Source organism: Eubalaena glacialis, chromosome 10 (genome assembly GCF_028564815.1).
Source record: "Eubalaena glacialis isolate mEubGla1 chromosome 10, mEubGla1.1.hap2.+ XY, whole genome shotgun sequence".
In the NCBI taxonomy this organism is placed as follows: domain Eukaryota; kingdom Metazoa; phylum Chordata; class Mammalia; order Artiodactyla; family Balaenidae; genus Eubalaena; species Eubalaena glacialis.
In genome coordinates this window covers 10,974,888-10,990,826 of record NC_083725.1, presented here as the reverse complement: position 1 = coordinate 10,990,826, position 15,939 = coordinate 10,974,888, and the positions used below count along the sequence as shown (strand labels likewise).

Here is a 15,939-nt window from a genome sequence, read left to right as displayed (position 1 = left end):
AGTAAAAAACCTGCAGCAGAATAACAATGATGATACCTTATAATTACGTCACACTGCAGAGCTACAGACTTTTGGTGTGTTCAGATATCATCTCAGGAGTGCCTCACATCTACACCTGGATGCAGCAAGGAAGGGTACTAAGGACTTCACCTGACAGACGGGGAAGAGATGGCTCAGTGAAGTCCAAGGATTTGCTCCCGGTCTACACTGCCTTCCCTGTATTCCACACTCACCTGGAACCCGCAGAAAGGGTGAATGTGTCCACAGGTATCAAAGCCAACCTCAGCAGCCTTCATAGGTCACCTCAACCAGCCTGACTCGGAATGCAGACCCCAGTTTCCCACGTGAGGGATTTTAGTGAGTTAAGTAACAAGCGGACTGGAAAGAACATCCCAGGCAGGGAATATGGTGACGGGATTAAAAACACAGCCTCTTATTCGCTTCTTCCACACATATTCAGTCTGAGCCTGTGCCTGAGACACGGTGTGACACTGACTCGGGCGGCACAGAGTCCAGGACGCAGCCAAACCGCTCTTCCACGGAGCAAAGCAGACACCATCAATCACTATCTGCATGTTTGAGACATAGAAAAATGTAGCCGAGGCTGGGAAAAAGAACATTCAAAGATGGCTAAAAGGGAAAGAACACAAAGTTTCCCACTTATCTGCCAAAGACACGCATATATATAGACACACACACACACACACACACACACACACTCACTCACACAGGTTCCTCCAAAGCTCCGTAAGAAAATACCCTGCTGAGAGTAGTAAGGGTATATTAACTAATTATTATTAATGCCATCCTTTATTTGGCTAGCAATCATAATCTATTAAGAGCATTTATTCACATTATCTTACTTATTCAACCCTCAGAAAAATCCTATAAGGCTCATCAGTAATATATTATTATCTCCCTTTTATAGACAAAGAAAACGGAGACGAGAGGTTTCCTTGCTTAAGCTAATCTCACTAAATGGCAGAATGAGAACTTGACTCCTAGTCATTCCTGAGAGCAACTGTGCGAAACTGGAAGGAAGGAGGGAAAGCCTGAGACATTGGTTCACAGTGGGAAGAACCTGAACACACCGCCGTCAGACCAGAATTCTTCCTCGTTTAGGCCAAAAGGCCGGAGTAGGTGTGGCCCTGTGACACACAACCAGAACGGCTAGAGCGACTTCCAGGCACACTTACTCACTTTGAATTTTCTTGTGCAACTGAGCATTTGCTCTCAAACTCCTGGCCTCCAATGTCTTGTGAAGTTTCTGGGCAGCTGAGTTGGAACCAACTTCAAACAAGTTTAAGTCTCTGATTCAGCCCCCAAGCCCTCCCTCTCCGGCTCTGTGGTCAGTCTTTTGCATCACGATCTACGAGCGCGAGTAGTTTTTCTTTTGCACTCCTTTGGGGCTCCTCCCTCGCTCTCCCTCAACCTCCCAGGTCCTGTCTGCACGTCTCCCCCTCCGTCTCTCCTGTCCATCCACTTTTCCCACCATCAAGGGCTCTGTGCCCCGTGTGCCCCTCCATCATCCTCTCCCGGGTACCTACCTGGGCTCGGCGGCCACAGGCACCTTCCGGCTGCCCCTCGGCTTTCTTGGTTCTCTGTCTGATGCTGTCTGAAGCCGCCTGCCTCCGTCCAGGGCCTGGGATCCATGAAAGTCTTCAAGCTCTTTGCTACTTTTCCACCTTAGTTGATGATGCTAGGTAAATAACAACAAACCAGAAAAGATGGCATATCAGCTGTGGTTCTCACCCGAAGCTTCCAGAAGTGTCAGCTCAGGCCCCAACATTGCAACAAAGGAATCTAACAGTTGGGTACGTGAAAATCAGTTAGAGGACAGGAGGAGAAAACTTCAGCGCTTCCCAAATTCTGCTGCCCTCCAGGGGCTCCCCCTTGTGGAAGATGCAGGGCATGGCAAGGCGGTACCCAGGCGGGTCGGGGCCTGCAGGAGGAGGGGGAGAGAGAGGAGCTCACACACCCCAGGGGTGCGCCCCCCCGGGGCTGTGGAGTCCCGCTCCAGCCATGAATAACAGCCCCTGTGTGAGCCCCTCTGTAATTAATCAGGGAACCGCTTTGGGGAGAGACAGAGTTCCCCATGCCTGGGGGGTCTCTGGTCCAGGTGAGTATGGCATGAGTCATGAGCCTGCACAGTTTACACTCTGTATGGACGCGGTGATTGGCAACCACTTGCCTCTTCTTCATGTCCAATTCCCTCACCAGCACAAATGTATCATAAAGTCGGACATTCACACAGGGCTATTCTGGTGAGACAGGCGTGGTCTCTGCCGTCTGAGGACAGGGAGATGGTACAGCCTCTTGGACTCTGGCCAGCGTGGGCACCCATCCTTTTGGAGTCCTGGCAACTTCCTGCTCCCCACTTGATGGAAACAGACTGTATGTTCACATAGTATCTTTCTCCGGAGAGATTCCGCCTCATTCATTCCCACCTACCCTGGCAGTCAAGTAGGAAATCAAATATAGCACTCTTTCTGCAAACAGAATGGGAGGCTCATGCAACCTAGAAAGGTGTCCAATGCCCTAGAAAAGCCATCGGTGGAGCTAAGGGCCCAGGTTTCCCGACTTCCTCGTGCCTCCTGTGTCTAGACTGTGTTCTGTCTCTGGAGAGCAGGGGAGGTGGGGCTCCCGGACCTTCCTCAGTGCAGGGCTATGAGCGGCACCCTGAAGGAGTACTGATCGACGCGGTGGCTGTGAAGACCACGTGCTGGGTGTGACACAGACAGCTGGACCCAGACCGAGCCTGCCGGAGAGACTGTCATTACGTCAAAAGCTGGGGAAACAACCAGTGGGCCTACTGGGATGTTCTTTATTTGCCAGAACCGAGTAAGGAAGCTGCAGAGCGACAACAGTGCCCCGGCCAGAGTTCACATGCCACCACGTGTGTGGTGACACATTATCTCACTTCACCCTTATACCGTTTCTGAGATGGAGTTGGGTTAACCCCATTTTATAGATGAAGAAACTGAGTTCAGAGTGGTTAATTGCCCATAAGATAAGTGGCCATGATAGGGATCAAACCTAAATCTATTTCAGCCTAGAGCTCTTCTCACCATATCACATTGCCTCTGTGACTCTTCTAGCTGTCCTGGCCAGGGGATTCGGGCCATGGCATATTAATTTCAGCAAGCCAAATCTCAAGCCAATTCCCGCTGATCTCTATTTAAACTCCATTACCTCCCTGATGTTGGTAGCAGCTCTGTACTGAACCACACGGAAAGACTGAGCTGGGAGTAAAAATATAAAACTCCCACTTACTAAAAACCATCGCTTCTTCATTGGTTCTTTCTCCATAAGCAACCTTGACACTATAGGACCAAAGATAAAACAAACACACAAATACCTTGGGCAAAAGGAGCTGAAATAATGTGATGAAGGAGACGCGTCAAGTCATGATATGGACTCACTAAATATTTCTATCCTATACCTATACCTATACTGGGCTCTGGACTGAATGTGAAAGAGGCAACCCACCCTGAAGACACTTACATGTTGTTATAAACTGAATTCAAGTAAAAAAACAGCAACAAGGATTTGGAGAATTCAAGGAAAGCTGCAAAAACAAAAAAAGATTCCTTTCATGTAATTGGATCTCAACCTGAGGACCTTCAGTGACAGCACTGATGTGAAGAACGGATTAAAATCCAGGAATACTTCTCAAAGAGAAGGTATCAGAGGGTCTGGAGCACGTGAAGGACACACGCTCAGGGGTGGAAGAATAGGAAAGTGAGTGGGGTGGGAGGGAGAGTCTTGTTTCCCTTTGCGCTGGTCGGAGCATCCCGTTCTGCTCCAAACCAGGCAAAATGGAGTATGCTGATAACAGAGCAACCATAGGACAGAAGGGACCCGAAGCCATCTCAGGAGGAATCTGGAAAAGTGGAAATGTTTAGGCAGGTGAAGATACAACTCCGTACAGGAAATGACTGCTATCTTCAAATATCCAAAGGGCTCTCAGGTAGAAAGGGATGGGATTTGCTCTAGCTTTCAGGGAATACGATGGAACCAATGGGGAGAAATTCCAAAGAGAATGCTTTTTGACTCACAGAAGAAAAATACTCTGCTAGCTCAATCCAAAATTAGAAGGATCACTTCCTGTCTGGAGAAGGTCAGGAGGGCTCTGTCATTGGAAGTTCTTTGGTCAAAGGATGGGCCCAGGCAGGAAGACCTTCTGGACTGAAATAACCCTTGGGGATCCCTTTAGCTCTAAGCGTGTTGGGGTCTCTGAACAACCTGAGTTCCAAGGGAGAAAGTGGACAAGAGAAACGCAGGAAATCCTCACACAGAGCGTGTAACTCCTATTTAGGGATCACATGTCCTAATGTATTCAATGATCACCTAAATGCAAAATGTGCTTACGCCTTTTCCTCTGCTTCTCTTTTTTTTTTTTAAACTGTATACTTTTATTTATTTATTTATTAAAAAAAATTTTTTTTTGACTGTGTTGGGTCTTCGTTTCTGTGCGAGGGCTTTCTCTAGTTGCAGCAAGTGGGGGCCACTCTTCATCAGGTGCGCGGGCCTCTCACTATCGCGGCCTCTCTTGTTGCGGAGCACAGGCTCCAGACGCGCAGGCTCAGTAATTGTGGCTCACGGGCCCAGTTGCCCCGCGGCATGTGGGATCTTCCCAGACCAGGGCTCGAACCCGTGTCCCCTGCATTGGCAGGCAGATTCTCAACCACTGCGCCACCAGGGAAGCCCTCTGTTTCTCTTGAACAGAATTATTTATTTTACTGTCTCAGGAATTCCAATATTTAAGTACCTCCTAGGTGAGGCAAATGCCCTTTAGAATAGTGGAAAACACAAAGGAGAAGGCCACACTCCCACCCTCTCATCAGTTTAAGGAGAATCTCAGGTTTTAAAAGAGATGTTTAGAAGCCAATTGGTCAAAGACCCCCACCCCTCATGTCTGAATTCCTTCCTTATCTTCCCTGTTTGAGTGTTGCCTGATCTCTGTTTGAATGCTGCCTCCAAAGCTAATTTCATTGTTGGCCATTCCAATGGGGAAATTTGCAAAAATATACACATGTAAAATGCATCAGCAAGACATGGAAACAAAGGCAAAGAAAAATGGTACCTTTAATATGCACTGTATCAGAGTATAACGACAGAACCTAATATTAATAAGCATTATAAAAAGTCAGATTATAGTAAATCTTTAAAATACCACCTCCAAAACAAATAAACTTATTTACAAAATAGAAATAGACCCACAGACAGAAAATAAACTTCTGGTTACCAAAGGGGAAGTGGGGGAGGGATAAATCAGGAGTTTGGGATTAACAGATACACACTACTATATACAAAATAGATAACCAACAAGGACCTACTATATAGCACAGGGAACTCAATATTTTGTAATAACCTATAAGGGAGAAGAATCTGAACAAGAATAAATAGAAAGATAGATACATATGTATAAATGAATCACTGTGCTGTACACCTGAAACTAACACAACATTGTAAATCAACTGTACTTCAATGAAAAAGTGAAAAAATAAAGTAAAATAAAATAAAATACCACCTCCAGTGTGAGTGGCCACTACTTATGACACATGGTACTGGTAAAAAGCACAGGTGAAACTGTTGCTTGTCATGCTATCTTTTGCGTATATGTGCAAGCCTTCCAGTGCCGGGTGGGAAGACAGAAGAATAGGGGCAGGAGAAATTAAAATGGTGAAGGTTGCTAATAAGGAGGAAAGCAAGGTATGGGGCTTTGAGGGATGCTGGTACGTGGTATGTATTTCACTTGCTTGTATGATGGGGACTGGGGCAGAGTTATAAAAATGAGTGCAAAGCGGGTGGGGATGGCAGACAAGAGAAATGGGGCATTAAAGAACTGACCTCTGATTGAGTAGAGAGGATGGAGGGCTTAAGTGGAGGAGGGAAAAGACATAGAGTTTAGGGATGGAGGAAAAGGGAGAAACACGAGATCAGTGAGGGAATTGAGAGGTAGGGAGAAGTGAGGAGAGAGCCTCAAGGGAGATCCAAGATACTTGGGATGTTTCCAAAACCATCGTGGGGTCTCAAGAGATGGTGAGAGGTGGGGATAAGGGTAAATGTTTAGGGGGATGCAAGAGACAAAGCCCTGGAAGATCTCCAGAGTGGAAAGAAGCAGAGAGGAAGCTAGACTCATCATAAGACTTAGTCTCTTCCTGGCTGCAAAAGATTGTTAATCCATCAGAAAAATCTGAATCCGTCAAGTGTTGACTGAACACCTCCTATATGCTCAGACATGTGATAGAAATAGAAATCAAAGTGTTAGTAAAAAGTCATGCTAAAGAATGTCCCGTAGTAATCTTAATTACTATCAGTCAATTAACAATCGTTGATTTAGGAACTACTACAGCTGGGGACCATGGTCAGCACGAGCTATATTGTTGGGATCACCAGGCCTATCGACATGGAGGTCACAGATAGTGGGGGGGGGGGGGGCGGGGTGAGGTGGAGCCAAATGTAAAACTGCTACGAAGAATTATAGGGTGCTTCAGAGAAAGATGACGTACAAAAATAGGGTTCGTGATTTTCACATTTTTAACAAAAAAGAGATGTGCGAAGCCAAGAGAAGCAGGAGGAGTCAGGCCATGGCAAGTTTCTTGCTGGCCTGAGAATGGCAGAGAGCATTGCCTGACGACTTCTCAGGGTCCAGAGCAAGGGGGCAGATGCCGAACCCAGCAGAGGACTGCTGGGGACTGGCGCGGAGCCAGACTGGGCAAGAAACTGACTCTACTCCTCAAGGAAATCAGGAGCTCATGACGGAAGGAGGAAGCCTTCTGCCTGAGCTCCTTCCCCTCTGGACCCCACTCACCCTGCCTGGCGTGACCTCTTCAGCTCATTTGGCCTCCGCCCATGGCTAAGTGAGAAAACCATCTCTAAGGAGCCTCTCCAATTTCCTGAATTTTCTGTCTGCCTTGCTTTCCTACTTGGGTTCACAGATGAGCCCATGACCCTCAACGACTGTTTTGGGGAAGCTTTTGCATTTTCCTTGGCAAAGGTGCAGCTCGCTGAATTCTTTTAGGCCAGGCCAATAACAACAAGCCCTAAAATCGCTGAGCCAAGTGGTTTCTTCGGGGATCTGCTTACATTCCCTCCCTGAAAAGAGCAGGGGGCCCACTTCGTGCAGTCTCTGCGCACAGAAAATGCATGCTCCACTTTTAAGGTGGCGGAGGCATGGGAGGCTTTGACCAAAGAGGGGATGAGGCACAACTAATTTTTGCTTTGGTTTTATATTGCTCGATTGGGTTTCATTCCATTTAAGATGATGGATAAGACAGCTTGGAGTCAGCTCCCTTGAAGACTGTCTTGAGAAAGGGCTAGGGAAGCTTTTAGTGCAAGCCCCATGGGATCCCAAGTTGGCAGAAGAATTTATGTGTGTCAATACCCTCTCTCATTCCTGAACTTCCACTCAGTTCAGGGTTCAATATTGTAATTACATTCTTGTAAGCTGTGGCTTTGGGAAGAAGACAGAGTCAGTCTATAGATGGCTTGATTTTTTTTTTTTTTTTTTTAATAATCACGGAGGGATGTTTGGGTAGAAATAATCCAATTCCATAAAGGATTACTCCAAAGTTTTGTGGGTTTTTTTCTGATTTGGAAATTGTTATATGATGCTTTTTCAATCAGTTTACCTCCCCGTTTATTTTCTATCATGCGAACGTTAGAATGTGGTAATGTTTCCCAGGTGTCCCTAGCTGAGGGGAAAACCTTGAGGACTATCTTCATGGGAGCCTGTCAAGCAGTGGCACAGCCACTTTGGAATTAACAATTATCTGTGAATAATTCACAAGGCCTGTAATCCATGTACAGATCACTGAGAACTGACTGCCTCTGAGAAGTGCCTGCGAGATTAGCCAAATGGCCTTGCAAAAACAACAACAACAAGAAAACGATCATAGAAGTACTTCCTCATTTCTTGGCATCAGTGCATGGCTCAGGCGACAGAGTTGCAGGTTCATGCTCCGAGTCTGAGGGTGTTCTTCAGGTGGGGGAAACAAACAGGGTCTCTTGAAAAGTAAAATTTGAACACATTCTCACACGGCAAGATGACCCACATGCATCCAGAAACACCTAAAGCAGTCATTCAGTACTGAGCTTTCCTACTCAGATGGAAACTAAAGGGTTCTGGGGTCAAACCTGCCATTTTTAGAAGACAGAAATCAGGGCAAGTCACATTTGCAGATGGGTAAATACATTCTAGGGACCTAAGCTGGCTTCAGTGATTTTATCAAAAAGCCTGGCATTAGAGCAAGAGGGCTGATACTGAGACCCCTCCTAGGAATGGGCTCATCCAACAGCCCACCACACCGGCTGACCCAGAAGCTCTCCAGCAGTTTCCAGCCGCTGTGGGGACCTGGCAATCAGAAGTAACCCCATCTTGGGCTTCCCTGGTGGTGCAGTGGTTAAGAATCCACCTGCCAATGCAGGGGACACAGGTTCGAGCCCTGGTCCGGGAAGATCCCACATGCCGCGGAGCAACTAAGCCCGTGCGCCACAACTACTGAGCCTGTGCTCTAGAGCCCGCGAGCCACAGCTACTGAGCCCACGCACCACAACTATTGAAGCCTGCACGCCTAGAGCCCATGCTCTGCAACGAGAAGCCACTGCAATGAGAAGCCTGTGCACCGCAATGAAGAGTAGCCTCCGCTCGCCGCAACTGGAGAAAGCCCACGCGCAGCAACAAAGACCCAACGCAGCCAAAAAATTAAAATTAAAATTATAAAAAAGAAAAGAAGTAACCCCATCTCCATGCTTTGGAGGAAAATTTACAAACTGAGGTTTGCCTGACCTAACAACAGGGATGCTTAGTTTTCCTATATCAACTCATGAAGAGTAGATATTGGCATTTCCAACCAAGAAAAAAAAAGGATAGCTTAGGCTAAAAGCAGCCTCAATGTGGGAAACCAAGTGAGGTTGTGAGAAGAGTCAGATTTCTTGCACTTTATTAAGAATACAGCTGGACCCTCCAGAGATGCTCATCTTCAGGGGATTTCATAGGTCCTTGGCCAGAGACCAACCTGGATCATAAGAGGAAACCCCCTGGGCCTTTCTTTTAAAGAAAGAGCTTTTAGTCATCTGGGCTTTGCTTATTGAAAGAATATTCTTTCTTGTCCCGGAGTCAGGGTAAAAGAATGTGCTGCCAGGTTATCTGAGAGGCCCGCAGGGAGATGCCAGTGAGACAAGCCCAGTGGTCCCCTACCGAACTCTTTCATCTTGAAGGCCAATAAGATGCCATCTTCACTACACTTCCCAGGGTCTGCTGTCTTCAGACGGCACGACAGCAATGAACACAGAACTCAATTGCCACTCCTTTCCCATTTCACTCTTAACGCCAAGGAAATCTGGTATCAGAGCCTTGGAATTATGAATTGGAAAATGGTGACAAGAAGAGTGAGGGTGCGAAGTAATTTAAAACACTGAATGTCACCCAATAATATTAAAATAGGTCATGCAGGATATCGCCATGGAGCTTTCTTTTCTTTTTTAATAGATATATTTTTTAATTGGGGTATAGTTGCTTTACAATGTTGTGTTAGTTTCCGTTGTACAACAAAGTGAATTAGCTATATGTATACATATATCCCCTCCCTCTGAGACCTCCCTCCCACCCACCCCCCATCCCATCCAGCTAGGTCATCACAGAGCACCGAGCTGAGCTCCCTGCACTATACAGCAGTTCCCACTAGCTATCTGTTTTACACATGGCAGTCCACATACGTCAATCCCAATCTCCCAATTCACCACCACCCCGTGACCACACGTCCGTTCCCTACGTCTGCATCTCCATTCCTGCCCTGCAAATAGGTTCATCTGTACCATTTTTCTAGGTTCCACATACATGTGTTATTATACGATATTTGTTTTTCTGTTTCTGACCTACTTCACTCTGTATGACTTTCTGTTAAATTTTCCCCTCTCAATTCTTTGGGGAATTCTCCCTGCTTCTGTGTGCAGAGAGCCCCACTAACTCACAGTAACCTGAGGGTTAGAGATCATCACCGTTAAGAGCGGGGCCACAGCGGTGGCAATGGGATCATATGATCCCACTCACTCTATGTCAAGGCCGTAGTCTACCCATAATGATAGGTTATAGGGGTAAGTTTACACAGTGAATAGGTCACTGCTGCTCCCTCCTTGATTCTCAGCAAGAAAGTGCAGGAAGTTCAGTTACTCCCACTGGCCACTGGACAAATGCCCAATTGCTCTCTGGGGAAATCTCACAGCGACTGTGTCATTGTGAATTCCTCCCTCTCATGCCCCTCCTTCATGGCCACTTAGTTGCCAAGCTCTGTCCATTCTTTCTCCACTGCATTTCTTGAATTAGTCCTCTTCTTTGATTCCTGCTGCAATCATCCTTGGTGAAGTTCTCATTTTTTTTTCTCCACTGGGCTTTTGCTCTATCTTCCCATGTAGCTTCCTGATACCACTGTAATCCATTTTACACATGACTCTCGGCTGAGTCTTCCGGATGCGTGCCTCCCTGATGACGTCACTCTTCTGTGCAAACACTCGTGGTGATACTTTGCTGCCTGTTCACAGTCCAAACGTGGTGATGCTGCCTTGCTTATCGACCAAAATCCAATGAATAAATCGATAGCTTTATTCACAAAGAGGAAACTGTCCAGGGACTCGCATGTCATCCTATGAATAAAGGACTGAGACTCAGAAAGTTGCTCAAACTTCAGTAGCCCGTGTACTGGAGGTGAATTTCACTTGTCCTGTCCCAATGGGTTTCTCTCCTATACATCTTCCTTGTCCCAATCAAAAAGTCCTTTTCCTGTGTCCACCCTGACTTATCCCTCAAGCTCTTGAATTCTGCTATCTTTAACTATTACTTCTTTTAATAGTGAGTTCCACTCTCAGAAATGAGATGAACAAAGTAAAAAAGGACGAAGTGACTCCTAAGGAAAACACCAAAGAATGACCGCAGCTTGAGTGGAGAAGAAAGGGGAGCCGATGGGTGTCTGTGACTCTTCTTTGTTTGATTCCCTGCATCTCAGGACCTTAATCGTCCACAGACTATCCTCTTGACTTCGATGGGGATTTCTCTTCTGTGCTTATGCTTCAGTTACTCAAAACATGATCACCACAATTAGACGGTCATAATACCCCATGATGATAGGAATGGTTAAATGGAGAAACATGCTTGGGTAAAGATCCTTGGGTATTAATCAGAGTAATGCATAAAGACTGTAGAAAGCAACTTGGAGAATAACACATAGAAAAATTACTCAGTCACTTTGCCCATCTTTACAGCATTGCCATTTCTGGGGCTGAATGCAAGAGCAGCTAGGAGTGGGGGAGAGGGGAAGACACACCACATGACACACAAATCTGAGGATTCCAATTCTGCAGAGTTTCTTGTTATGTGTGAAAGATGGACATAAAGGAATCTCCCTCTACATAAGGCCTATAACAGTCATTCCCCTTTCCCCAGAAGTAACACAGACTACAACAATAACAGCCTAGAAAGGTGAAGAGCTAACTTTTCTTTAAAAAAGAAAAAAAAATGGAGAAAATGAAGAAAAGAAACAAGCAAATACAAACAGACTCTGAAGGACAACTTACTTTGCCTGATTGGCAATGCACCATGACGCAGAGTTGGGAAGTTCTTCTTAAGATCTAACCTGCATCTCTCTTGCTGTTTTTGTTTGTTTTGACCATAGACTGCTCTAGCCTCTTTGCCAACAGAGAAATACTCACAGCCCTTCCCAGCTGGCCATTTGGCTCAGCTAACGGGGCTGTTCTCAAATCCATGGTTAAAATGTCTGTCCCTGAAAAGGGCCATTGAGCTTTGCTCCATAAGAAAGCTCTGGACCACACCTCTCAAGCTAGACAGCCCTGCCATATGTGTGTGAATGTAGATGCCATCGTGACCACTGCTTCTATCTACTAAGAAAAAAGTCAAAGCAAGATTCGTGCCTGAACTTCAACCTCTGCCCCAGAGAGTGCTGAAGAGTCGGCTACTGGGAATTAACCTCTATCCCCTCATTACAGCGGGACGCTAGGCCAGAGCAGGGGATGACCCCGAAGATGAATCCTGGGCTTTAGCCCTCGGGTGGTGTTTGCCTCGCAAAACCTTTCTATTTCCTGGGGGTGAAGGTAGGGCTCTTTAGCAAAATTTTCAATATGAAGTTGTATCCCAACTTTTTCCTTCTACATCCATAGCTTCTTCTATCTTATAAAATAAAATGTTACTCTTGATTTTTTTTAAAAAGCACAAAGGGGTGACAGTATAAACAAGATGGGACTTCAGAAGGCCAGAAGGCTCTCTGCATTTTGCCAGAACCAGGCTTTGCCTCCTTTTGGGTTTCCCGAGGCGGCCAGCACCCTAGAGGTGGTGATTTCTCAGGGGGCCAAGTATAAAGGGGGCTTAGGACTTCCACGTCTGGTGAGAGACCCCCTGAAAGCTAGGAGGAGGAGGCAAGAGCAGAGACCCATCCAACCTGTGTTCAGAATTACCGGGGAAAGTTCCTTAATATTCCAGACCTTGGTTTCTTCACCTGTAAAATGGGGATAATAATGGGGGCATATCTCATAGGATTGTTGGGAAAATTTAGTTCAAAGGGATAAAACCCTTAACTCAATGCCTGGCACATAAGGAGTGACCATTTAATTGCACCTCTTGGTATTAATATGAGTAGAGTCACCTCTGGGGGCAAAGTAGCAAAGAGAAAGAGCGGGAAAGAGAGCTCCGGGAAGTGACCAAGGCACTGCCATCCCCCTGGCCCTGGTGATGACCCCACTGTGCAGGGGTGAAGAACATTCTTCCATTCACCCAGGCCCCAGCTCGCTCCCAGATATGGAACAAGCCGGCGGCACAAAAAAGACCTGCCTTCCACAAGATGGGCACCGCGCCGAGCGGCGCCTGGATCCAGAGGAGATATCTCTGTCCAGCATTTCTATCAGGGCTCTTCCGAGCCAGCTCCTGGGGCGCACACAAAGACCCATTCAGGATGGCTGGAGTGCTGAGAGCAAGCAGATGAGCCGAGGGGCCCGGGAAGGGGGTGGAGAAGCAGCACAGTGCCTGGCACCGACCCGGCCAGGGCCGCCTCGGGCGAGTGGGCGTGGAGGGCTCAGGTCCGCAGCCGGGGCTGCACTCTTTGTCCTTCCTCGGATGCCTTTCTCCGGTGGTGGACCAGGGCCTGGAGACACCAGCTGCCATGGCTGGGGCTGAACGACCTCTCTGGAGGAGGCGGGGAACCCCCAACCCCACCACGCCAGCCCAATAAGCCGGGTATCCAGCGGAAACGGGCCATTACTAACTGGCCTGCCATTTCAAAAGCACTTCTTTCTGGGAAAAATGCCTCTCAGAGGTTCCCACCCTGGGGAGGTACTAGCTGAGGCACTGAAGTGACAAACAAGAAGCTAAATTAATACACAGCAGCCACCCGTTACTCCCCAGGGCCTAGGAAGTGGCTTTGTGTTCTTCAGCCTCAGTTTTCCCACCTGTACAATGGGGCCTGGTAAAATAATCTGTTGGAATTCAAAGAGAAGCTGTTGAGAGAGCTTCTAGGCAGCAGTGTGTTTATTCTCTCTGAGCCAGCAGGCAGGCCCAACCCCAGCCTTCCTCTCTGTGGCCTCCTGGAACGCATGGAATGCCTGGTCTGGAGCTCCTATCGGCATGGCTCTGAGGGCAGCCCCCAAATATGTCAAGTCCGATGCATCAAGGCCATGCCAGCTCTGCAGTGCTCACAATTTTGGAGCAGAGAGGCTGCTGAAAGGACCATGATCCATGAAGAAAAGAAGATTCCCTCCTTTACCTTTTCCCTCCTAAAATTACAGAAGGCTATCTTAATAATGTCTGACAGATCAAACGTGGAACAGAAAACTGAGCCCCTTTTTGTCACCAGGTTTGTAAGACATTTCCTATGGCACAATGTCATTTTGCAGATGACTCAACTCAGTAGGACTGAAGGGATTTTCTATCATCTAAAGATGTTTCTACATCAATTAATCCCATTGTCCAGCTTTCCCGGAATGCACTGACTGCATTTATTCACCGAGATACCTCTTATCCAGTGGTAAAACTCAGTACACGCACCACCTCCTCCAGGAAGCCTTCTCTGACGACACAGCTCAAATCAGTACCCCTTCATCATGCTCCCACAACGCCCCAGGCACACCTCTCTCTCGTGGCACTTAGGAAACGACTTGAAATTGTCTGTTTATGTGTCTCAGTCTTCTCTGTGGTCGGGCACTGTATTTTATCAAGCTTCTAGCACAGTGTTGGCACGACATAGGAGCTTAATAAATGTTTACTGAACTAAATGGATGTGTTGCTGGCATAAACCCCCACTTGTAATTTATAAGAGTATCCTGTAACTTTTGCTCTCAGGAAGTTCTATCTCGTAGCTAACCCAACTCTCCCCTGCACACATATGTTGCTACTTATTCTAACCTCAGCTGGTGACCATCTTCATTCTTATGAGAGTAGCAGAAGAAATCACTGCTATCGCTCATCATTCCTTTCTACCAAGTCAGACTTACTTTCTTTCAGGCTTAAATCAGGAACAAACAATCAGAATCTCAGATCTGACAGCTTTTACTTTTAATAGACAAATAGAAAAGGACTTTCAAGAAGGATTTTGGCCAGAGAGAATCTGTGCATTTCAACAAGCTTCTGGGAGGCACCTACTATGTGCCAGACTGTGTGTGAAAGAATAAACATATGCTGAAATCCTGGCCATCAAGAGATCCCTAACCTAGAATAGGGAATAAACAGGGGTACTTAACCTATTAACAAGCAGCACTCCACTTTCTTTGTGGTGCCCTGATTAGAATCACCAAGTTTTGTGAGAATGTAAGAAAGTCCAGACTGCTAAAAAAACAAAGTTTCCAGTTTCTGAGCAACTTGGGAGCAAACTAGTGGCCCAGTCAGGGGACACACTGGGGACATGTTGATCAGTCCATGAAGTATCAGTGCCCTGCCTGGGTGTGTTGACATTGTGACAGAAATCTATTTGTATTTTCACTGCTGGGCGGAGGCTGGCCTCCACTGACCGCATATTCAGGAAGCTGGCACGAGCCCCTGATCACCAACCCCTACACTGGCAGCCTCCCTTCTTCTGGCCAAGGAGCTCAGGGTCTGCGTGACTTGAGGCAAGTCATCTGGGGACATTTGGGATTCTCATCGGGTGAGCCAGTGGAGGCAGCACAGATAAGACCAGGACAGAAACCTGGCAGCCTGAGTAACATCTGCTTGGGCTGAGGTTTTGGCATGGGCTCCTGCGGGGAGCCTGGGGCTGGAGCCTGGGAAGGCTGCGGTTGGAGCAGGTGACAGCAGGTGGCGCAGGAGAGCAGAAACCAACCCTTGGTGGGGCCCCAAAAAAGCATGGGATTAATTCTGCCCCAAAGAGAGGCGCTAGGGCTGAGAAAGGCAAAGGGGACCAGGCCCTCCACATGGTGCCAAAGAGAGCAAACTGTCCCCACAGAACATACAGCCAGATACGGGCATTTCTCAGGTAAAGGTAAACCAAGATAGGTTGGAAGAGGTCTGAGTAAAATCCTTGCATGGTCAGCATCTTTAGGAAATGTGCAAAGAAAAGGAAAAACAACATACAATATTAACTTCAGGGGCAAGATAAACACTCCTAGAGTTGAAAGGCTCAAACCACTCTGAACCCTTAGACGGCCGATGGGTAAAGCCTAATTATCCAAATAACCTTCCCCCTAACAACAACAAAATGAAAACAAATGACGACAACAAAAGCACTTAATCTGGTTGGTAAAGTTCTGGAAAGCAACATTTTCAAACATACACACAAAAAGGGATTATATCTCCATCTTAAAGCTACTAGACAAAGCCACCTTCTCAATGTTCTTATCTCTGGGTAAGCTGCCTCCAAATCATACCATTATGGGAATAGGATGGCCAGAAAGTTCACCTCCCACAGACACCCAAGGCTTCTCAGTTTCTGTGCCCCAAAGGGC

General features: G+C 46.9%; 1 long non-coding RNA gene across 3 annotated transcripts in view; it reads right to left on the bottom strand.

Annotated features, from left to right (window-relative positions):
- LOC133099507 (uncharacterized) overlaps positions 1 to 15,939 on the bottom strand; it is a 187,096-nt gene that overhangs the window by 42,302 nt on the left and 128,855 nt on the right. For all 3 annotated transcript variants that reach the window (XR_009702347.1, XR_009702346.1, XR_009702345.1), the window contains exon 3: positions 1,548 to 1,699. This is a non-coding gene — a long non-coding RNA (uncharacterized LOC133099507). The remainder of the gene's footprint in view (positions 1 to 1,547; positions 1,700 to 15,939) is intronic.